We start from the raw sequence: 25,460 nt of genomic DNA, 5'->3' as shown, positions 1-25,460 counted from the left end.
CTTCCCCTGCTAGATCCATTCTGCTCTTGAGGGCCTCTAATGAAATTTTTAATATAGCAAGTGTATTTCTCACTTCCAAAACTTCTATTGTTTTAATTACTTCAACATTTTTTTAATTTCTCTAATAAATTTCTTAATTGCTTTTCTGTGTTATCTTGGAGATCACTGAGTTTCCTTAAAACTGCTATTTTGGAGGAATTTTTTCTATTTTTGCGTGTCTGTTTTTTTATTTTTGAGACAGGGTCTCACTCTGTCACCCAGGCTGGAGTGCAGTTGTGCCATCATAGTTCACTGCAGCCTTGAACTCCTGGGCTTAAGTGATCCTCCCACCCCAGCCTTCTGAGTAGCTGGAACTACAGATGTGTACCACTATACCCAGCTATTTTTTTTTTCATTTTTTATTTGTAGACGTGGAATCTTGCTATGTTGATTCCAGGCTGGTCTCAAATTGCTGGCCTCAAGTGAACCTCCTGTTTCAGCCTCCCAATGTGCTGGGATTATAGGCATGAGCCACCAAACCCAGCCAAGATTGTTATTTTGAACTATTGGTCCTAGAGGTCACATACTGTGTCATCTCATTAAAGTCTGTTACTGGTCCCTTGCTTTGTCCATTTGAGGAAGTTGTGGTTCCCTGTTTGCTGTTGTTTCTTGTGATGCATATTCATGTCTTTGCATTAAAGGATAATTTATTCCAGTCTTCTCTGTCTGACTTGTTTTGGATTTTATTGGATATATTTGCTTAAAGATTCTTCACTGCTAGGTTGCTGCCTCCTTTTCAGCTCTACGTGGTGCCTTAAGATCAGGTCCACCTCAACTCTAGTAAGTGGAAGTTATCCTGGGATATCCCAGCAATGTGGAAAGGCTGGCTAGGGATTTGTGCCCAAAGTATCTGCAAAGCGTAACTCCTATATCATGTTGCTGCTGAACAGACACTAATTTAGTGTCTCCTTTGGCTGAGTTACAGAGCAGAGTTTCCAGTTCTGAGGATGGTAGTTCTGCCTCCCCACTTTACCTTTACCTGTCCTCAGGAATATCTCCCTTAAGGAACTTTCAATGTTTCTGTGGACTAAGACAGGGACAAGTCTCCTGCCAAGGAACCCAAGATGGTGGGGAAGCTGATTGTCCACCTTGATCTCACTGTTTCCAGTGTATAAACTGTGATTTGGGAGAAAATTTTTTGAATGCTTGGTGCTGGACAGAATAGGGGGAGGGGCATCCTGAATGTATAAGTCCTATTCTCTTACCATCTGCTTAGAGCTTTTTCATTTATATGTGGCCCTCGAAACTGTCTCATCCACCTATTTCAGTTCTGGGATATTGTTAGTGGTAATTTTGGTGTTTTGTATTTGGTTTTGGTCTTCTTTTTCTGGAGAAAGAGGGGAGCCAGGTTGCTTCTATGCTGCCATTTTAGAACCAGAAGTCTCACATTTAATATGATTATTGATATGGTTGGATTTAAGTCTATCAACTGCTGGACTGGAAATTGGAAGTCTGTTGCACTTCTTGGATCTGTGAGTATATAGTTTTCATAAATTTTGGAAACTTTTGGCTAGTAGTTCTTCAAATATGTTTTGTCTCCACTCCTCTCCTTTGGAGATTCCACATATTAGGCCACTTATAGTTGCTCTTTAGCTCACTGATGCAGTTTTCATTAAAAAATTTTTTTCTGTATGTTTCATTTTGGATAATTTCTATTGAGGTGACTAATCTTTTCTTTGGTAATGTCTAATTTGCCATTAATCCAATCTAATGTACTTTTATTCCAGACATTATAGTCTTTATTTGTAGAAATACAATTTTTGTCTTTTTTACATCTTCCCTTTTTAATGTGTACTTAACTTTTTTGATATCTGAAATATAGTTAGAGTAATTGTTTTTTGTTTTTGTTTTTGTTTGATACAGAGTCTTACTGTTTCCCAGGCTGGAGTGTAGTGGCATGATCTCGGCTCACCGCAACCTCTGCCTCCCGGGTTCAAGTGATTCTCTTACCTCATCCTCCTGAGTAGTTGGGATTACAGGTCCCTGCCACCAAGCCTGGCTAATTTTTTTGTATGTTTTAGTAGAGATGGGGTTTTACCATGTTGATCAGGCTGGTCTCGGACTCTGACCTCAGGTAATCTACCACCTTGGCCTCCCAAAAGGCTAGGATTACAGGCATGAGCCACCATACCCAGCCATAGTAATTGTTTCCATGTCTTTGTTTGCTAATTCTAACATCTGTGACAGTTCTGGTCTATTTTTGATTTGTTGATTTTTCTCTTCATTATGGGTTATATTTTTCTAAATATGATCAACCCTCTAGAAACTATCCTTTATGGGAAATACGAGGGTAGAGGCACATAAACAACATCACAGCCATCAGCAAAATGCAGAATGTGGGAAATGCCCTATAACAAACAACCTATTTCTTCAACATATAAAGTACAAGAAAAAGGTGTAAGGCCTTTTAACTTAATGCAGTGTGAGGACCTTGTTTGGATCATGACTAGAAGAAATAAACTATATAAAAGATTTATGAGAAAATTGGGAAATTTTGAACACTGTCTAGATGTTAATAAATTATTAATTTAAAAGACAATTTAGTGACTTTGTAGTTGTTTTTAAAAATAGACCTTATCATTGAGAGATGCACAGTGAAATATTTATGGATGCAATAATATGCTCCATGTGATTTGCTTCAAAATAATCCAAGGAAGAAAAGAGAAGGTGAGGGTACAAACGGAACAAATTGGCCATGGGATAATTGTTGAAGCCAAGTAATGGGTGCAGAGGAGTCCATTATATTATTCTGTCTTTGTTTTCAATATTTGATATTTTTACAATAAAAAAATTTAAGATGTGTTCTTGTCTAATAAGACTTGCCCTACTCTCTTCCTACACCTTGTAGAATTAATTGTGTTCATGACTGTTCCCCTCCGGTCATATAACTTAAACATTTATTTCCAATTCTTTCTCCCTTACTTGGCCATATGCTCCTTGAGAACAAAGATTGTATCTTCTTTATTTTACATCATTTGTATTCCCACCACCAAGTATAGTCTGGGTACTCAATACATTGTGGTGAATTGGCAACTCTGTAGCCCCAATTTACCATGCTTCTCATGACAGAGAGACTAACTCAATTGTATTGAATCAAATTTCCAGTCAGGTATTGTGTGCTTTATACATTCAAGTTATATAAGGTGTATAAATGCATGGGAAAGGTGCCAAAGAAGCTCTAATGTAAAAACACTGGCAATAAAACTGTCAAGACAAACCAAGCATCCAGGTTGGCAGGCTCAGCAGTTTTGACATTGTTTTATGGTACACTGTGTACTTCCCCTTCTTACCGATATGCATTGCACTGTGACCTTTGCAGAGTCCTGTCCTACCCTACCTTTTTCACAGAAGTGCTCTCAGTCTCAAATAAGATACCATATGCCTGTGAAAGGCTTTTGAAATGGAAAAGCAGTATAAAGTTGAAAGTATAACGGTCTCTTTCTCTGTAAGGCATCAAGGCATCTCACAAAGCACATTTTAGCTACTGGAAGGATTGACGTTGGGTGAAATTCCAGTATGTAAAGCTTGTTCGAGGTTATCTTATATAATTTTTTTTCCTTGTGCTACACACACACACACACACACACACATATGTGCATATACGTTTAATGTATATATATATATACACACATACATATGGCACCTAGTATATGCCTGGTACTATGCTAGGTGCTGGGTAGACAGTGAGAACAACCCAGGTGCCCAGGACCTGTCCTCACCGCCCACCTAATCCTTTTAAGTCTTTACATACCTCCCATCGCCCACTCCCATGCTTCTTACTCATCGATTTCAATCTCCCAATTGATTTATTTAGTACGTTATTTATATGGTTATTTGTAGATTTATCTTTTTATCAAGATTTTTATGAAGATACTCAACTGGAGGTTCCTAATTCTGGGGAAATTTCCATGATATAAATATAATCTTGGAGAGGGCATGATTATGGGCTTGTCACCTTTGAGTTCTTGTGGCAGTTAAAAGGAGGACAATTTTGGAAGGCTCTTCCAGGCTGTGTCCTTCCAGCTATTAATGAGGTTCTGTTTCAGAGCAGACCATATTACACGCTGTTATTAATAAATCTGGCAAGTGGTTATAAGGGTGTGTGTATCGGAATAATCCGTTAAGCTGTACATTGGTTTTATATAGCTGTCTATATTTGTGTTTTATTTAACAATAACAGTTAAAAATAAATGGCACTTCTTTTATTTTTCACACAACTTCTTGGGCTGAGTGAAATGTGGCGCAGGTGCAGGCCTCTGGGAAGAGAGGAGTGTCTGGTCAGCAGCGCGCTGCCCTCAAGGGGCCTCCTTGAAGGCCCTTTGAAGAGAGCAATGCAACTAATGAAGATAACAATTAACAACGATGACAGTACTGACGATGACAATAACTAATAAATCCAAACAAGAGGCTTGCATCCATCAAATAGCAGCGACCACCACGAATTGCGTCCCCCACGGGGCCGCCACAAGGGAGACTGCACTGGCCGGGCCACCGCGGCTCTCGCGGCGCCCCTGGAGGTCCCCTTCCTGCCTTGTCCAGAGGGGCGGGGAGGAGGCTGGGGCGGGGCCGGACGAAGGGCGGGGCCTGAAGTGCGGGCGGGGCTCCAGGCCGGCAGCAGAGGGTGGGGCCGAGGAGGAGGAGGAGGAGGAGGAGGAGGAGGAGGAGGAGGAGGAGAAGGAGGTGGGGGCCAGCGGGTGGCTGGGCGGGGCGCTTTCGGGCCTCCGCTCTTCACGCGGAGCGTTCGTAGTCCGAGAGTCCGCGCCGCGGGGAGCTCTGGAGGTGAGCGCTGCCCACGAGCCGAAGCAGCCGTCTGAGGAGGAGCTGCGGGCACCGAGGTAGGCGTGGGGACACTGGCCGCGCGGCCTGAAGCCTTTAGCTCCCTCGTCCCGGCCAGAGGTGGTGGCGAGGCTGGGGGGCGGCGCGCGGGGGCCGGGGCGGGCGGGGCGGGGACCTGGGGGCGGGGACCGGCCAGGCCGGAGTGGCCAGAGGGAGCTGACTGGGCTGTGGAAGTCGGAATTCCAGGCAGTGCTGTGCCTCAGCGCGACCGGCGGGTCCCGGGACACTGCAGCCCGGGAGGTGTGGAAACCGCCTGCCCCCTGGGCGCCCGCGGAGGAGGGTAGGCGGGGGCGGCCTGGGCCCTCCCACTTTTCAGGGCTCCTGGGCCAGTTCGCCCGCACAGCCCTCGGTAACTTGTTAACAGGAAAGCCTGGCAGAGAAACAAATGCCAGCGTTTTGGAAGAACTGAGAGTCACGTCGTTAGGCGCTGAGGCTTTCTTTCCTTCCCCGCCCCCTGCCCAACCTCGGCCCGACTTGGCCAAAGAAGGATGTGTCAGCCAGCTCCGGGCCGCGGGCGGGATCCCCGGCCCTCCTGGAGCGGGGGTACCTGAAACAAAGGTAAACGGAGGCCGGGCGGCCCCTGGCCCTGCACTGCGGCCGCGCTGGAGCGGCTCGGTGGGTCTCTCCCGCGCCGATCCGGCCGCCGCCGCGGAGGGGCGTTCTCCTAGGGGACCTCTCGATGGAAACCAGCTGGCCGGGCTTGGAGTTGATATTGCATCCGAACTCAGTTGTGCTCACGTTATTTGCAGTCCTCCCACTCTGGTAAAGCTTAAGGAAATTTTATCCAGTCTTAGTGGTCAGCAAATGTAGGGGAAGACAAATTGCTGTTTGTAATAATTTTCTAATTAGGAAATAGTCTGAAAACGTTAAATTCTTAACACGTCAGCAAAAAAAGTAATGCCTCCCAACATCTGAGGAAGTGTTCCTCCTCAAATCTTCATTTATGTACAAAACATCCCCCACACCTTTGGTGCCAGGCATTTTTCTTTGTTCTTCCTTAGTCTCAGGCCTTAGTTTCTTGTAAACAGAAAACCCAGTGCCTAGACCCTAAGAATTGCCATACTAGGTCAGAGCATGGGCGTCCAGTTCAGTAGGCAGCGGGCTTGTGTTGTAGTAAAACACTTTTGTTTTTTTTTTCTTGGTGATATTACTAAAAATTATCTCAATTTCTTTCAACAGTGTCCATGAAAGCCTTTTTAAAAATCTAAACCACTGTTAATTTACACAATTTATTTACATTTATTACATCCACTTGGCTTTTTAATCACCTCTGGCAGAAGAACTTAACAGCATGAGATGCTTGTGGGAAAAAAAAAAAAACAGATCTTTTGTACAATCTAGAAGCTCAGAAATCTAGGAGATTTCTAGGAGAATGGGGAAACAGATCAAAAAGGTTTTAAAAAAACAAAGCTTTGGGAAAGTGTTACTGGGCCAATCTGGCTGTTGAGTTCAAAAATAGCTTTATCCACGGACAACCTGAACATTGAGCAGTTAAAGATTTATTTGTACTTCTAAGTATTTGCATATTTTAAAATGTAGCTTAACATTCTGGAGAGTGAAGGGCCTATCTGACTTTATCTTGGGCTGAATTAATTTGGCCTTAATGTTCAGCTGAAACTAGCTACTCTGAAAGAATGGAAGTTTTGTTTCAGTGAGAAAGGAAAAAAGGAGATGAATAATTTTGGAATATGGGGTACTTGAAGGGGGGCACCTGTTCAAATCATAACTTTGCTTTTAAACTCTTCAGAGACTCCTCATTGCCCATGACTAACATAGTCCCCACTGATCTGGCCCCTCTTACCTTTCAACACACAGCTGAAGCTTTACCTCTGCCCTGAAGCTTTGCTTGACACCCCTTACCACCCAAAAAGAAAACAGATATTTAAAAATCACCACCCTCCGGAGTGCAGTTGACAGCTCTTTTGAGTATTACCATCTTCTGAGTCAGTGTTTCTCATTTGTGGTTCTGTTGGCATTTTAGGCCAGGTAATTTCTAGTTGCGGAGGGCTATTCTGTGCAACATAGCAGCATTTAGCAGCATTTCTAACCTCTACTGAGGAATAGATACCAGAAACGCTCCACACACACACAGTTGTGAAAATTAGAAATGCTTCCAGACATCACAGATGTCCCCATGGGGACCAAAATCAGCCTTAGTTTAGAACCACCGTTGTGAACAGACTGCTGCCTTAACAGCAGTGAGGCAGCATTGTCCTCATTTGTTTACCTTTTTACTAAGCTTGAGGGTGGGAACAGTTACTCATTTATTTAACAGATTTCTGAAGGCCTGTTTTGCCAACTGGACACTAGGTTAGATATGGAAGTAAATTGGTAAAAACAACTCTGCATGCCTGGACCTTATAGTCCAAAGAGGGTGACAGATGTCTACATATATAAATACACAATTATTTCATGACAGTTGTGTTAATTTCTGGGAGAAGTGCAGGCAGCTCTGAGTGCATAAAATAGATGTCGTGATGTAGTTTGGAAACTGGGGAAAGTTTCCATGGGGAAGTGAACTTTGAGGTGGACACTGAAGGATAGACAAGAGTTGCTAGGTGAAGCTTACAGGAGCAATATTCCAGGCGGAAGGAACAAGACTGCTTTGGGGAACCCAGAAGCCAGAAGGCAGAAACATGGAGAGTGATGACACAAAATGAAGCTGGGAAATAGGCAAAGGCTATCCACTGGCAGTGGTTCTCAGTCCAACCTGCTCGTCAGGACCACCAGAAGAATTTAAAACAAGACCCATGCCTGGTCCCTCCTCCACGTCTATTAAATCACAGCAATTTTGGTGGGTTCTCCTCCCTCCCCCAGCCACCATTTTTCCTGTCTTCCAAAGAGATAACCCACTGATACTTGTTTTGTATATCATTGTAGACAATTTTTGTAGGCATTCAAGGAAATGCATATCTTTCCTCTTGTTGTTTTACACAAATGGTAAATGGTAGCATACTGTACACTCTTTTCTTAACAGTGTCTTTGGAATCTTTCCATTTCAGTATATAGTTTCCTTATTTTTAAAAAAAATAACTGCAGTATTTGACGATATGGATATATCACAGATTATTTAACCATTCCCCTACTGACAGACATTTAGATTGTTTCCAATAATTTACCATAAACATTACTATGAATATGCCGTTTCACATGTGTATAAATATACTTGTAGGATAAATTCCTAGAAATGGAATTGTTGGGTCAAATACACACATATATTTATATATACATATGTTTATGTAATGTGTGTATATGTGTACATATTTGTAATTATTTGTGATTGTGAAAGATCTTTCTGGTCATATTAGAATGGTTTGGAAGGAAATGAGTCAATGTGGGGACAACCGCCCCTAATTAAGGTTACTGTGCATAACATAGGAGAGAAAAGGTGGTAGCTGGGACCAGAATGGTCATATTGGAGGTGGAGAGAGGTACATATATTCATGAGATATATTTAGGAAGCGTAATTGATAGGATTTGGTGATTGATGTGGTACAAGAGTTGAGAGGGAGAAATAAATTCCTAAGATGACTCCCAGGGCTCTAGCTTGCCCAACCAGTGAATGGAGGTGGTGTTACCTGAAATAACATTTAAGGATAGTTTTGAGATGAGTTTAAAATCAGTTTACATTGGAACTGCTGAGATTTTCAAGTGGAGCGGTCACAAAACCATTTGACAAATCGAATTCAGAGCCCAGAGGAAAGGGCTAAACTGGAGGCACAAATTTTTAGGTGTAAATTAAAGGCCATGGATGAAACTAATCTAGGGTAGTGGTTGCAAAGCAATAGCCCACAGCTGAATCTGGCTCACAAATGTGTTTTGTTTTGCCCATATTGTGGTTTTGTTATTGTCTAATTTTGAATTCGTTGCCAATATTTTTAAATCTGAAGATTTCTTATGAAAATCCAGATTTGGAGTTTCTCTTTAAAAATGAGAAGATGTAGCACTACTGAGTTGGTTTTCTGATATGGCAGCAATAATTGGAGCTAAGTCACAGATGATCCCAACTTTTCTAGTTCAGTACAGAGCCCACCACTCCCTAAAACTTATGCCTGGGTCACTTTGCTCATACATTTCTCTGACTATAGGCTTTCGAGCATATGATCCCTGGTCTGGGAGGAGAGCATAGAACAGTGTTCTCATCTTGGTTGCACATTGGAACCACTGAATGATTAAAAAATACTAATGCTGTGGTCACCTAAGAAATTCTTTTTCTGTTTACTTAATCTGATTTGCAGCCTTGGATGTTTTAAAGCCACTGAAGTGATTCCATTCAGCAGTTGAAGTTGAGAACCACTGATAGAGATTAAGAAAAGAGGGCTCAGGCCCACCATTTTGAAGTTTAGTAGAGGAGGGTAGCCCCGGAAGAGGAGGAGAAGTTGCCACAGAGGTACAGTAGAATGACACCTTGCCCAGAGTTAAAGTGTGCAAACTTAATTGAATACACTCTACCATGTTTTTTATTAAATGAGAGAGAATAAAGTTTTATTTACTTGTATACAGGTGTGCAGTGTTTAATGGGCCATTTAAAGGATTTTCAAGTGTAATTTAAGCAATGTTTGGTTTTTGTCTTAGGTGTTTCCATCACAATCTAATTCTAGTTTAAGATGTGTCATAAGGCCTGGCGCAGTGGCTCACACTTGTAATCCCAGCACTTTGGGAGGCTGAGGCAGGCAGATCACGAGGTCAGGAGTTTGAAACCAGCCTGGCCAGCACTGTGAAACCCCGTGTCTACTAAAAATGCAAAAATTAGCTGGGTGTGGTAGCAGGTGCCTGTCATCTCAGATACTCAGGAGGCTGAGGCAGGAGAATTGCTTGAACCTGGGAGATGGAGGTTGCAGTGAGCCGAGATTGCACCATTGCACTCCAGCCTGGGCGACTGACCTAGACTCCATCTAAAAAAAAAAAAAAAAGATGCATTGTAAAAAGCAAGAGAAGTATGTTTCAAAATATAGAAGTACCATCAAGTAAAGAAAGATGTGGACCAAAAATGATCTGTTGAATTTAGCAAGATTGGAGTCTTGGAACTCAGCAAGAACCATTTTAGATTGGAAGAGGCAGAAACCAAAATGAAGTGGGTAAAAAGTAAGGAAATGGGAGTGGTAAATGTTGGAAACTCTTTTGAGAAGTTTGCCCAAAAAGAGGAAGTGGTGAGGAAAGGATAGGCATCTTACATTCCTGCATGGTAGGTGTTAGTCTGTTGGTTACTCACTAACTTTTTAGGGATGTAGTCAGTGGTATCTGATTACCCCTCTCCCACATTCCTAAGTGGTCTCGTTTTGGAGACTTTCTGCTTTTTACTGAGAAGAAATTTTGCCAGAACTCTTGAGGCTTCTGAAGGGGCTGACTCAGATTTTGGTTATTAGGCATAAGTTTCTTTCTTAACTGGAAAGCAATAGAGTTCCTAAAGGCCAGCAGTGATCTGGGCTCCAGTGACCCTGACATCATCCACCCATTGAACTGATGAACAAAGACTATATTGTTGGTATGTTGAAAATGGAATACTTGGCTATGTTAGGGAATGTGTATCTAACTGTGAGATTCCCAGGAATAGTTTTTGCAGCTGTATTTTTTCCAATTAACTTGATATTATAGCTTGATTTTCCAATTCCGTGCATGTAAAAACTTCCATACTTTGAAATATTTATCATTAATGGTACCTGAGGGAGATGGATTTAAATTGGAGATATAGGCCCTCACTGAGCTCAGAAAGAAGAAAGCAGAAAGCAGTAAGCAAACTGGTTTCCAAAAAAGTTGTGTGAAGGCTCTACATCAAAGACTTAGGGTTACAGTGACTATTTAGGATGGATTGTAATGCCAGAGGTCACACCAGTTTGTCTTTTATCCATATCTGCCACATTGGCAACTTTAACTTGGTAGAGAGGCTTTAAAGATCAGTTTTGTGCTTCATATTTCTAAGAGTTGTGGTCTTCCAACAGAACAGAAAACACACGGGGTGGAAAAGGCCAAGAATTATTGGTGAAGAATGGTTTTGATTAATTGAAGACATAAACCCGATTGCTATACTCTTTTGAAAACAGGAATATCATCTTATGAGGGACCAGACTTCATAGCTGTCATTGGTTTATCAATTAGGTGGATGATGGTTAACTTCTGTATGAAGGATGACTTTGTGACATGAAAACAGACCTTGGTCCAAGATGGTTTGTAATGGGAGTTCATTATAAGAAAATATTTTATTTAGAAAGTTGTATATGCTTGGACAGCTGTAGGAATTCCATCATCACAAATATGGTTAGGTACTACTATGCCTGGATGGCAGTAGATAGAGGCAAAATTCTGTTACCAAAGTGATCTAGAGCTCCTTTGGTTTGTGGAGGAAACAGGATGGCTGAGTGGGGAGAGGACTTGGAGTCAATTCCTGAGTGTAAAGCCTGGATTTGTCAAGGGTGAAATCTGTGATTTTTTTTTAAATTGAGGTAAAATTAACCATTTTAAAGTGTACAGATCAGTTAGTTCAATATATACTTTCACAGTGCTGTGCAACCATCACCCCTATCTAATTGTGGAACATTTTCATCACCCCAAAGGAAACTCTGCACCCATTAAGCAGTCACTCACCACTCCCCTTTACCCCTTCCACCTGGCGCCCACCAGTTTGCTTTCTGTATGTATGGATTTGCCTATTCTGAACATTTCATATAAATGGAATCATACAATATGTAACTTTTTGTGTCTGACTTCTTTCATTCAGCACAATGTGTACAAAGTTCACTCAGGTTGTAGCATGTATCAGTACATCATTCCTTTCTTTGATTGAATAATATTCCATTTTATGGATATGCTACGTTTTCTTTATCAGTTGACATTTAGATTGTTTATACCTTTTGGCTCTTATAAATAGTACTGCTAAGAGCATTTATTTATAAGATTTTTTTAAATACCTGTTTTCAATTCTTTTGTGCATGTATCTAGAATTACTGCTGGATTATGCAGTAATTCTATGTTTAAAAAGTTTTTGAGGAACTGCCAGACTGTTTTCCATAGATGCTGCACCTTTTTAACATTTCTGTCAGCAATTTTTGAGAATTCTAGTTTCTCCACATCCTCACCAACATTTGTTGTTTTCTGGTTTTTTGGTTATAACCATCTTAGTGGGTGTGAAGAGTGGTGCCTCATTGTGGTTTTGATTTATATTTCCCTAATGACTACTCATGTTGAGCATCTTTTCATGTGTTGGCCATTTGTGTATCTTTGGAGAAATGTCTGCTCAAGTCTTTTATCCATTTTTTAATTGAATTGTCTTTTGGTTGTTGAGTTTAAGAGTTCTTTATATATTCTGGATACAAATCAGGTTTATGATTTGCAAATATTTTCTCTCTTACTGTGTGCTGTTTTTTCACTTTTTTGTTAGTGTTTTTTGCACAGAAGTTTTTAATTCTTGTGAAGTTGAATTTGTTTTTTTCTTTGATTGTGTATGCTTTTGGCATTATATCTGAGAATCTATCACCAAATCCAAGGCCCTGCCAGTTTACCCCTGTGTTTTCTTCTGGGAGTATATAGTTTTAATTCTTAACATTTAGCTGTTTGATGGATTTTGAGTTATTTATTGTATGTGAGGTAATGATTCAACTTCATTCTTTTGCATGTGAATATCCAGTTATCCCAGCATAATTTGTTGAAAGAGCTGTGTGATTTTATGCAAGTCTGAGACTCAAGTTTTCTCATTTGTGAAATGAAAGTGATAAAAATGCTTGCCTCACAAAGTTGTTGTAAGATTAAACAAGAAAGGGTATATGTGTTACCACTTTGAAAAGTACATATCATTAAACAAATACTGGTGATTATTACTGGCATGCCACATATAGCTTGCATTTGGTCAAGGCCCCATAGATTGAAGCCCTTCAGGGACCATCAGATGTCTTCCCTGTTAGTGCACAGTTGGTCACGACGTGACTGGAGGACTGAGATCCATGTTATACACCTGAGTCCAAAGTCACAGGGCCTCAGATGCAAGAGGTTGGAGAGATTGCAGCTATCCAGAATTGAAGGTATACTTTCTTGTAGGGTATGTGCTTATTGAATTCTATTGCTGTTCCTCAGAAATTGAGGATTGTCTATCTCAGGTGTTGAAAGATCCTGAAGAGTTTTCAGGCATAGTAGGAAATTAAAAGGCAGTCTCTTCTTATTGGACCAAGAATCCTCATGTTTCACTCAATCACCTTTCAAACTTCTAAAACTAAGACTGTTTCAATGGTTAGTTACCTCACTTAGTTCAATCAACAAATATTTATTAATTATATGCCAGACACTGTTCTAGATACCGGAGATATAGTGCCTTTTAATACAAGACCAAACTGTCTTGACTTTGCATTCCCCTCTTAATTTGTTTTCTACAGTTATCTAACTCACTGACTACAGTTCCTTTTCCACCAGTCTCTCTTGAATCCACATTAATCAGGCCTCTTCTCCCACTGAAGCACTCTTGTCAAGTTCACCACTGACCTTCACGTTGCTAGCTCCAGTGAATCAGTTCTCAGTCTTCCTCTTACTTGACCTTTCAGCAGAACTTTACACAGTTGATTATTTCTCTTTCATTGAAATGCTTCCTTCAGTTAGCTTTGCTGTATTCTCTGCATTTCCTTTCACCTTATTGGAGGTTTATTTAGTCTTCTTGCTAGTTCCTCATCATCTTCCTGACACCTATAAGTTGGAGCACTGCAAGTGTCATTAATACTATGTTCTTCCTTATTTACTCTATGTCCTTGGCATTTCACTGAGTCTCACAACTCTAAATACCATCTAAACACCAACAACTACATGCTGACTACCAAATGTATGTCTCCAAGTTAGGAAATAACTTGCAGTAACGTCTTTTCCTTGCTTGTGTCCTTCTTTAACTGCCTATTCCCGATACAGCAGCCAGAGGAATCTTGTTAAAAGTAAGTTATCCACTCAGAGGCTTTTACACTTACCTGCAAGGCCCTCACATAATCTAAACATCTCTTTGTCTCTCCGACCTCATCTCTTACTACTCTTCCCTATGCTTGCTTTGTCGCAGTCAGAAAGGGGACTTTTTTTCTTCTTCCAACAAGCCAGGCATGTTCCTTCCACAGGACTTCTGCTTTCCCCTAATAAAGCTTCCTCCCTCATTCCCTATCTCCCTTCCGTTTCAAACTCTGCTTCCCAACACTTTGGGGTAAAAGGGAGGGGTATTCAGCCACCCCAGCCCCTACGCTGAGCACTAAGGCTGTCCCCTTCCTCTTGTTTGTTTATTCATCTTTACACTTTCATTTGAACAGAGTTCCTCCAGTTGAAAAAGCAGCTTGAGCCAGGCGCTGTGGCTCACGCCTGTAATCCTGGCACTTTGGGAGGCCGAGGTGGGTGGATCACCTGAGGTCAGGAGTTCAAGACCAGCCTGGCCATCATGGTGAAACCCCATCTTAAAAAACAAAGAAAAAGCAGCTTGAAAACTGCTTCTCTGTGAGATTAGAAATAAAAAGCAGAGATTAGTGGTTGTGAATGGAAATGTCATTAAGGACTTAGGAATCCTAGCAAGGGCCACTTATCCCTTCCATTTTGTGGATCATAGGCATATTTCCTATTTTACAGCCTTGGGGATTAGGCCCAGAATATTGCTGTTGTGAGTACTGATGTGCTGCTACCAATGCCCAGTGGTCCATCAAGCACTGTGGCTCAGGTGTTAGCATTTTGTCTTCTCTCAACATGGTACATCTTGGCAGTCTTGGTATTCGTCTAGCAGAAGATTAAAACCCCTTTCCCACAGTGGGCCCTCCTCAATGAGTGAATGCTCACTGGGTGCTGGCAGCAGTATTGGGATCCAAGTATTAAAGGCAGTTGAGGGTTCTGTGTAATGAAGAGAGTATGTTGATTCTACTGAGAAATGCCCCATACCTTAAAAGAGCAAACAGGCCAGGCTAATGACAGTCTGTCTAGATAGCAAGTTCAGACTCTTCATCAGGGGCAGTGTTTCTCAGCCTTTGTCTGCAAACCTACAGACCTTCATGTGGGCCCTCTGGTGGGTTCATGTTATTAAAATCTGGAATGGTGTGTGTTCTGATTTGTACTTTTAGAAGAAAAGGTATTATTTCTAATGAATTTTTAGCCAAACAAATATTACATAAATACAGTCTCCTTGCTTTCCTTTTCCTAGATGAACTGATTTCCTAGATGATAAACAAGTAGATAAATTAATATAATTTCAGATAGTAGTAATAGAGCTATGAAGAAAATAAAACAGGGGCTTTTCCCCTAATGATGAACACTTGGATTGTTTCCCATTTTTCCTTATCTTAAACATTACTACAATGAACATCCTAGTATTTGTGCAACTGTGTGAATATTTATATTGAATAGATTCTGAAAGGTGGAATTGCTGAGTCATATAACTAAAATTTTAATAACTGCCAAATTGGTCCCCAAGATGTCTGTACTAATATTACATATCATATATGTAATCATAGATATATATATGTAATCATAGATATATATATGATTATCATAGATTACATAGATTACCTAGATTACATATATGATATATAATCTAATTAAAAGCACTAATAATATTGAATACATTCTCTTTGTAAGAGTAATTAACATACTATAAGGCTAAAAATATTCATACCTTCATCAATTGGTGAATTTTTGCCTCTTTTAAAAGTTATACAAAATGTTATCTCCTTGTTTTAATTTTTATTTCCCTGGGATTGAATATCTTCTCCAAAGTTTTTGATCATTTGTATTTGTTTTTCTGTTTATTGGGTTGCATAGCAGAGACTGCTGGTTACCTCCTATCATTCATTTTTCTTTCATCTTTAGTAATAGGAACCCCAGCTTTCAGCCAGGCACATTGCTGCGCATCTAGAACACTTTACCTACTTGGAGCTAAGTATAACCATGTAAGTTTAAGCTAGTGATATATAAGCAGAAGGGTTAGGTGCGACTCTCTGAAGTCCCATTAAAGGAAGAAAGCACTCCCTTCTTCATCCTTTCATGTGTCATATGTTGGAACACAGATGTAAAGACTGGACTGAAGCACTAAGGGCCATCCTAGACCATCAGGACTGTCATGGTAGGTCAGTTAGCCAAAAAGGCCGGTCTCTTGAGCATTTGGCAGAGCTGCTGCCTGAGCTCTTACCTTCTTTTGCATGAAAGAGAAATTTAACTTGTATTTTGTTTAAGGACTCTTATATTGCATTTTTCTAGAATACATAATAGGTGCTTGCCTTTTCTTGTTTGTTTATATTCTAGATACTCATTCTTTATTATAAAAGTGGCATATTTTCCTCCAGTGTGTTGGAATCCTCTCCCTTTATGGCATCTTTTGTTAAATAATAATTTTCAATTTTGATGGCAGAGTTACCTATCTTTGCTTTATATGTTACTTACTTTTTTAATATTGACTTCTTAATGGATGTCTTTTCTGCCCCAAAGATACACATAGAGTCTTACTTTTTAATACTGTTTTTTAAATTTAGATCTTTAAGTTCATCTGGAATTTATTTTTGTGACTAGTGTGAGGGAAGAATCTTGTTAAGTTGGCCATTCATTTGAAATAATAATTTTAATAATAGGTTGCGTGTCAAATTATCAGTTACTAAATTCTCATATGTACATAAGTTGATTTCTGGGCTCTGGTCCCATTGATCTTTGTTTCTATACCATTAATACATTTTAAATTCCAATAGTTTTATAATATTTTTTCTTGATGAGGCAAGGTCCTCCTCCATTCTTTTTAAAAAATTAAATATATTTAAAATTAAATTGCTGTAGCCGAATATTTGTGAAACATATATGTAAGGTATAAAGCATAGCAATACAGTGAACACTTGTTACCCACCATTTCAATGTAAGAAAAATTACCATTCCCTTCGTCCTCCCACTCCAAAGTTGTCTTGACTCTTCTGGCACATTTTCTCATTGATGTGAAATTTTTGAATTAGATTATGAATTGCTCTTGGAATCAATTTATATCATTTACATTAACAATAGTTCTGTGTTAATAAAATGTTTAAATATTTTTCCATGTAAAGACAACAGTTTGAATGATGTGATGCAAATATACAGTCATTAGAAGAAACTGATCGACTGTGGTCATGATCCCTAATTGTTTATTGTCTACTTTGGTGGTTTTTAACCATTACACTGTTTTTAATTGTTCTTAGTTGCATTTGTGGTTTAATTTGTACTCATAATGGACTATTGGTTAAAGATGGAACGTGTGTAACACATGTCAAAATATAAGTTAATAAAGGGTATGAAAATATAATTCTGCTAAATTATTTTAAGATGTTCTTTATTAAATACATAAGTTGCATTCATCTGATAGGCATTCTTTTTTTTTTTTTTGGAGATAGAGTCTCACTCTCTTGCCCAGGCTGGAGTATAATGGTGCAGTCTCAGCTCCACCTCCCAGGCTCAAGCAGTCCTCCAGCCTCAACCTCGCCAGTAGCTGGGACTACTGGGACTATAGGTGTGAGCCACCAATACCCTACTAATTTTTGTATTTTTGTAGAGACAGGTTTTGCCATGTTGCCCATGTGGTCTCAAACTCCTAAGCTAAAAGTTATTCACCTGCTTTGGCCTCCCAAAGTTCTAGGTTTGCAAGTGTGAACCACCACACCTGGCTGATCAGCATTCTTATAAAATACCAAGATGTATCTAATATTTTTTAAACTACCACGATTAGAGGAAGCCAGGTGAAGGGTGTTTCTGTACTATCTTTGGAACTTTTCTGGAAATTTAGAGTTATTCCAAAGTAAAAAGTTTTTAAAAATCATTATAAAGATAGAAACATCAGGCAGGCATGCCTTATATTTAAAGTTATACATTTATTTACATATGTGTGTAATTGGCATTTGCTATTTCCTATTCTTAAGCCTGCTCTAGAGAAAATAATTTTCAGGCTGGTTCACCAAATACAAATAGTAAGGTACTCTATTAAATCTCGTGAAAGATAGTATAGGCCTAATCAATATAAGATGCTTTAATTTCTAAAATGAACTGTCAATTGAAAGACCCGCTGTGGTATTAAATAATTAGGAAGTGGTTCTCTTGAAAAAGAATTCATTTTCAGCTTTCTCTATGATTGGCGTTGTGGACAACTGGTATTTTTTTGGGGGGGTAATTAATTGTACGCTTTAGGTAGTTAAAATTCTAAAAAAGAAAAATTTAAACACTTGAAAATTTGAAGAAGAAAAGATATAGGGTGATTCTATCCAATTTGGCTTTTCATTTATTGGTAATAAAAATCTACAGTGTGTTACAAATAAATTCTCTCAAAGAGCAGTGTGAAACCATTTATCCTACCTTGACATTTAAAAAACCCCCAGATTATCAAAATAAGCAGCTGATCTTTATAAGCTCAAAAATGGAAGCATCAGGTTATAGATGCAGTTTGTTATTTTGGATGCTATAATACAAGTTAATTTTTGATCTATATTTTAATATACATTTGGTGCCAAGTCCATCTTCTCATCAACTTGTAATTTTCTTTACATGACAGAATAGTTCATTTACTGTGAATAGAAGTCAAAATTTGTTCTTAAATATTATCAGTATTATTAAAAATTATGCCGCGTAAACTTTTTTTTTTTTTTTTTTAGGCGGAGGTTTACTCCTGTTACCCAGGCTGGAGTGCAGTGGCGCAATCTCGGCTCACCGCAACCTCCGCCTCCTGGGTTCAAGCAATTCTCCTGCCTCAGCCTCATGAGTAGCTGGGACTACAGGCACGCGCCACCATGCCCAGCTAATTTTTTTGTAGTTTTAGTAGAGACGGGGTTTCACCATGTTGACCAGGATGGTCTCGATCTCTTGACCTCGTGATCCACCCGCCTCGGCCTCCCAAAGTGCTGGGATTACAGGCGTGAGCCACCGCGCCCGGCCTGCCGCGTAAACTTTATAATACAATCTTTAATGATATGCTGATTTAAGATAAAATATTTTAACCTAAAATTGCTCTATCATGTCATTAAATAATTTTTTAATGATTTGAAAAATTCCTAAGGAAGTTTACAATATTACTTTTTAAATATTTATTTGGCCAGGTGTGGTGGTTCACCTGAGGTCAGGAGTTCCAAACCAGCCTGGCCAACATGGTGAAACCCCGTCTGTACTAAAAATAAAAAAATCAGCTGGGTATGGTGGCACACGCCTATAATCCCAGCTACTTGGGCAGCTGAGGTAGGAGAATCACTTGAACCCAGGAGGCCGAGGTTGCAGTGAGCCAAGACTGTGCCACTGCACTTCAGTCTGGGAGACTCAGGGAGACTCCATCTCAAATAATAATAATTATTATTATTATTTGTCAAATAAAAAGTTGGGAAGCACTGATCTGCATTAAAGGCCTGACCACTGAAATTGTACTGATTGATGTTCGATTGGATCGGGATCCAGATTGGCCAGCCTGGAAAAGACATACCATCATCAGTATGGGAACAGGATGTGTCATATGATGGTTCCTTAACTGAAGTGCACAGAATTGCTTTTCATTTTAAAAGGGTAACAAGTTTCCCCTCTCAATCCATGTTGCTTTGGTTATAAAAGTGGGCACATGGGCACACCACATTACTCATCCTGCCATCGTTATAATAAAAGATTAGAATGTTCAAAACATACTGGGCAGAAGAAATATGGCAAGTATCCATTACACAGGACAAGGGATTTTTGGCAACAGATGAAATGAAGAGAGATACCAAGAAAGGGAAGGAGGTAGAGTATTATGAAAGCAAGAGCTGAAAGAAAAATAGAATATCAATTAAGATGTATATTTGCATGTTGTACAAATTGATTGGTTTTAAGCAATAAACATCCACTTAAGTATATCCTCTATAAGTAAAAAGATTGCTTATAAAATACAAAGGGAACACATCGGTTCATTCAAATTTTATTAAATACAGCCAGCCATCATGGAAAATGAACATGATTCTCTCTTTTCTCTCTGTATTATGTCTGCTCTGTTTTCTTAACACCACTGTCTCCTGCCATGTTGCTCATCATGGATGCCCCAGAACAGTGGCCTCAGGCACAAAATGATAGGGCCTTTAAGATTCAGAGCTCTCAGCTAATTGAACATCTTTCAGAGTTTCAATTTCAAGTCCCCAGGACAGAAAATATAATTGGCCTACCTTGAGTTAGTGTCCCAACCAAACTTTCCAGAGATTGGAAAGCATGTGACACATAGTTTCCTCATCTAGCCTGTGGACAAGGCTGGTCTGTAAGAAGTGGGTATAAGTCAAGAGGAAATGAGTGAATTATCTTGTTCAGTACATAAAGAGAGAAGACTTGTTTGAAAAGCAGTTAATTGCTGTCCCAATCCTTGGAGGATAAAAAGGAGCATAACATATGCATAAGCCCCTTCTTAAAAAAAAGGTTGGTAAGATGTAATAGTTAAGAAAGGTTGAGTCAGTTTATAACATGAGCTACTTTTGCCCCGGGCAGCTTTATTGCCCCAATAAAATTTATAGACAATTCTCACCCAACAGGAACAAGGGGCTTTAGGAGGTGAGATGAAGTACGTGACTGGAACTTTAAGTATACAGCCAAAAATTTCCATAAGGTGTATAGTATAGACTCATATACATTGGTATAGACACCTTGGGCCAAAGTCTGTTTCCCCTTAAGAGCCAGCTAGCATCATGATAAAAGTCTGTTTAGGCCGTTGCCAAATCAACCTGGTGATTTCCATGAAGTTCCACTCAGTTCAACTAGCTTGGTAACCACTGATGTTCAAGTGTCTTAGTTTTCCCACGGTTTGTCTTGAGCCCTTCCTGCGTCGCAGGTGAGTGATAGCAGGGCATTTACAAGGAGGAACACCACCAGGTGTAGGTATACTGAATGAGACTGGTAACATCAGAAGCTCTTAATGGTTTCTAGTCATCAATACATGTATGTCACTTTGCCTAAAGGACCAAGGCTTGGTTGACTTGGCACCAAATGTATATTAAAATATAGATTAAAAATTAATTTGTATTACAGCATCCAAAATAAACTGCATCTATAACCTGATGCTTTAATTTTTGAGCTTATAAAAATCAGCTGCTTAGATAACCAAATGCCTATACAGGAATGTGTTCTCTTGGGATTCGGACATAGGTTCTTTAAGTTTGATAATCATGTTGGTGTGGGTCCACCTTATTGGTGAGCCAGAAGGCTATTCAATAAGTAGACTTCTGTAAAGTAACTTACCTAGCAATAGTAGATTCATAATTGAGTATCTTGCTGGCAGTCTCTCTCAGTTTATATGTTGGGGAGTTGTGCTGGGTCTTGTAGCTGTAGCTGATTGTCTTCTGTACTTTGCCTCTCGGTATTCGAGGATTTGGAATGGGGGCCAGGGATGCTGGTCTTAGGTTCAAAGCAAAGGCTGTATTTTTTCATCAGGTGGAATGCCAAATGAAGCTGAACAACTCTCAGAAATGGCCAGGATAGCCACTTTATCCTAGATGGAGCCAGTCAACCCCTCTTTAAAACTGATTACAAAAAGCAACTTTTTTTCTAGTCTAGGTCTTGGTCAAGGAAACTGAAGTGGTGGCATATTAGCAAATTGCCTTCCTTCTTTCTTCTTTTCCTTCACTGACTGCTTATATATTCCAGGCACTGTTTTAGTGTTAGGATACAGTGGTGACAAACAAAATCCTTGCCTTTGGAGTGTGCATTCCATTGCAGAGATAAAGACAGTAAATGTGTAAACAGTAAATAAATCCAAGAACTTCTAAGTTCTATGAATACATTAACTTGCATAATGGGGCAGAGAGTAATGAGTTGGGGCCATTACTCTCTGGGAGTAGGGAGAGGAAGAAGCCATTTGAATAACTGAAAAAAGGCCAAGGGAGAATAATACAAGATGAGGTTAGGGAGGTGGTTAGCAGACTGGAGCAATTATAGACTATGGGAGAGGAGTTTAAAAAGGAAAACAGTTCGCTCTGATTTGTATTACTCTGGTTGTGCTGTTCGCAGAATGACTGGAGTTTGGAGAGGCAAGAGCGGAAGCAGGGAGACCAGTTAGAAGTCCATTACAGTACTTGACGTGAGAGAAGATGATGATTAGGTTCGTTATTCCAATAATGGAGACTAAAAGTGGTCAAAATTAAGAGATTTTTTTTTTTGAGACAGTGTTGACAGATCTTACTGAGTTTATATCCTAGGTATGGGCTGCAAATATGGCAGGTGGCCATTCCACTTTTATGAACTTGCAAACACCTAACAAGACACCTGTAAAAAGTTCTGTTTCGCAATAATATACTCCAGTTGTGCATCTACTGGATTGTCAGGTTCTTTGTCTGTATACTAGGTAATTAATAACAAACTCTTGTTGGGCTTCATCTAGAAAATACAGGGATTCCTGCAGTCCCACATGTAGGATGTCAGCTGAATAAAGAACTTTGCAAGTGTCTCAGGTTCTCATTATAGCCTTCAGGGCACTTGAGGCTGAATGGCCGTCAAAGGTTAGTGAAGCAGGGTAGGTTGCTGTCCTGACCCTAGAGTTAGACCCATCAGCTCAGCCTGACATACCACATGTATGACCAAGAAATAAAAAGCAAGTCATGAACAACCTTGCTGGCTGTTATAGCAGATGACTCTATTTATTCTCAACGCTCCCACTCTCAAATTCCTAACTCTGTGGTCAGTCTCCATACCTGTTCTGGCCTTTTGATTTGGACTCCCCTTTGGCTTCTTGAAGTTGAACCTTGCTCTCAGCTCTGCCTTCCCATCTGATCTCAGTATCATCTTCCCCAACTCCAGCCACCCCCCACAACACATACATACACACATCCCTTTCATAATATTGAATGAAAAATTTCCTGCTGAAATTGCAGCCACAGAACCCCACTAGAGGTGGTAATTCAGATTTGTGTCCTATGGATGGTTTTGGTTAGTTAGGTACTACTCTTGAGCCTACAGGATCATAACTTTTTGCCTGCATTTGTCTTACAGGCAGATGAGTACTTCATGTACTCTTCCAGTTGCCAAGCTTAGTGCAAAAATGAACTACTAACGTTAAATGTGATAAGATTTCATAGTCATGGTTGGTTAAATAGAGGGCATCAGTGGGGTGAAGAAATAAGATACCAAAGCTGTATCCAGGGCAGGAGCTAAGCAATGGGCTCTGTCAAGGGACACATGAGGACTGTGAAGGCTCAGCTCAAAGTAATCTGCATTTTCTTCTTACAGATATTTCCACTGGGCTTTTGCCCCATTTCTCTACCCCAGTTTAATTTGGGGGTGTGCTTCACAGCATCTGACTGTTAAAGAAAATATTATTAAATTTATATTTTATACTGTGCACTGGCTATCTGTTGGGGATATGAGGATGAGTAAATTGTGTGGCTTCCTGACTCATCTGCATCTCCTTCCCTGATTCATCACACAGCCACCTGAATCCCATCGTCTTCCTTCCTGAGAAACTGTAACAGTTTTATAAATGCTTAATACTAAAAAGACTTTGCAAATAAATGGAAATTATTTCAAAAAGTTTCTTCTTTTCAGAGTATTTATGTTTTCTCTAAATCAAATCTTGTGTTTTACTCTTCTGTTAAGTTTCTTTAAATTGCTTTGTCTTGCCCTGATATTTCTATTCTTCCACATTTAGAGGCTTCTGCATCTTCTGTTTGCCTCTTGTTGATTTAATCTCACAGGTCACTTTTTTTTTTTAAGTCAAGTTTTATGCTTAGCCTTATGGCATGTTTTGCATGTAATTCTATTTCTGGATATGATGCCACTTGTGAATATGCTTTTAATTGTGTCCCAGTCAGTTATATTATTGAACAAGCTCGTTGTCTTAATTATACTTACAAAGACTGACAATATACTTATAGCCTTAAGTTCAGAGAGAGGTAGCACTTAACATTATTCATTGGTTTTTTAAGATCTACCTGCAAATTTTGCTCTATTAACTTTATGTTATGATTTTCTTTTTATAACTATTTTATGTGTCACAGCTTATTACTCTAATAAATTTATCAGGTTTTCAAACTTTCTGGAAAACAAAATTAGGGTTTAACAGAAATCCACCTTTTTGTTCATCCTATCAGGTTACTATAGCAACTTTGGTGTTCTATAGATTTTCTTTTTTTTTTCCCCCCATTTATTTATTTTATTGCATTTTAGGTTTTGGGGTACATGTGCAGAACATGCAAAATTGTTGCATAGGTACACTCGTGGCAGTGTGATTCGCTGCCTTCCTCGCCATCACCTACATCTGGCATTTCTCCCCTTGCTATCTCTCCCCAGCTCCCCACCCCCCACCGTCCCTCCCCTATTTCCCCCCAACTGACCCCAGTGTGTAGTGCTCCCCTCCCTGTGTCCATGTGTTCTCATTGTTCAACACCCGCCTATGAGTGAGAACATGCAGTGTTTGATCTTCTGCTCTTCTGTCAGTTTGCTGAGAATGATGGTTTCCAGGTTCATCCATGTCCCTACAAAGGACCCAAACCCATCATTTTGATGGCTGCATAATATTCCATAGTGTATATGTGCCACATTTTCCCTATCCAGTCTATCGTCGATGGGCATTTGGGTTGGTTCCAGGTCTTTGCTATTGTAAACAGTGCCGCAGTGAACATACGTGTGCATGCGTCTTTATAATAGAACGATTGATAATCCTTTGGATATATACCCAGTAATGGGATTGCTGGGTCAAATGGAATTTCTATTTCTAGGTCCTTGAGGAATTACCACACTGTCTTCCACAATGGTTGAACTAATTTACACTCCCACCAACAGTGCAAAAGTGTTCCTATTTCTCCACATCCTCTCCAGCATCTGTTGTCTCCAGATTTTTTAATGATCGCCATTCTAACTGGCGTGAGATGGTATCTCAATGTTGTTTTGATTTGCATTTCTCTGATGACCAGTGATGATGAACATTTTTTCATATGTTTGTTGGCCTCATGTATGTCTTCTTTTGTAAAGTGTCTGTTCATATCCTTTGCCCACTTTTGAATGGGCTTGTTAGTTTTTTTCTTGTAAATCTGTTTTAGTTCTTTGTAAATTCTGGATATCAGCCCTTTGTCAGATGGGTAAACTGCAAAAAATTTTTCCCATTCTGTTGGTTGCCGATTCACTCTAATGACTGTTTCTTTTGCTGTGCAGAAGCTGTGGAGTTTGATTAGGTCCCATTTGTCTATTTTGGCTTTTGTTGTCAATGCTTTTGGTGTTTTGGTCATGAAGTCTTTGCTTACACCTATGTCCTGAATGGTTTTGCCTAGATTTTCTTCTAGGGTTTTTATGGTGTTAGGTCTTATGTTTAAGTCTTTAATCCTTCTGGAGTTAATTTTAGTGTAAGGTGTCAGGAAGGGGTCCAGTTTCTGCTTTCTGCACATGGCTAGCCAGCTTTCCCAACACCATTTATTGAACATGGAATCCTTTCCCCATTGCTTGTTTTTGTCTGGTTTGTCAAAGATCAGATGGTTGTAGATATGTTGTGTTGCCTTCGAGACCTCTGTTCTGTTGGCCTATATCTCTGTTTTGGTACCAGTACCATGCTGTTTTGATTACTGTAGCCCTGTAGTATAGTTTGAAGTCCGGTAGTGTGATGCCTCCCGCTTTGTTCTTTTTGCTTAGAATTGACTTGGCTATGCGGGCTCTCTTTTGGTTCCATATGAAGT

At 39.8% G+C, this 25,460-nt stretch overlaps 1 protein-coding gene across 5 annotated transcripts in view; it reads left to right on the top strand.

Moving 5' to 3' along the window:
- The first annotated feature begins 4,698 nt into the window (after window positions 1–4,698).
- Window positions 4,699–25,460, top strand: part of PPP2R3A (protein phosphatase 2 regulatory subunit B''alpha) — a 172,052-nt gene continuing 151,290 nt past the window's right edge. Inside the window, exons 1-2 of one of the 5 annotated variants that reach the window (XM_032265727.1) lie at window positions 4,737–4,874; window positions 21,811–21,880. The gene's annotated coding sequence lies outside the window, so the exon portion shown is untranslated. Of the gene's footprint in view, window positions 4,875–5,119; window positions 5,434–19,166; window positions 21,881–25,460 lie in introns of those variants that run through there. The other 4 variants (XM_032265745.1, XM_032265761.1, XM_032265751.1 and 1 more) reach the window with 4 other exon arrangements.

Source organism: Sapajus apella, unplaced genomic scaffold, assembly GCF_009761245.1.
Source record: "Sapajus apella isolate SASKATOON/1434 unplaced genomic scaffold, GSC_monkey_1.0 scaffold4, whole genome shotgun sequence".
NCBI classification, from domain to species: Eukaryota; Metazoa; Chordata; class Mammalia; order Primates; family Cebidae; genus Sapajus; species Sapajus apella.
This window is presented reverse-complemented; position numbering and strand designations above follow the sequence as displayed.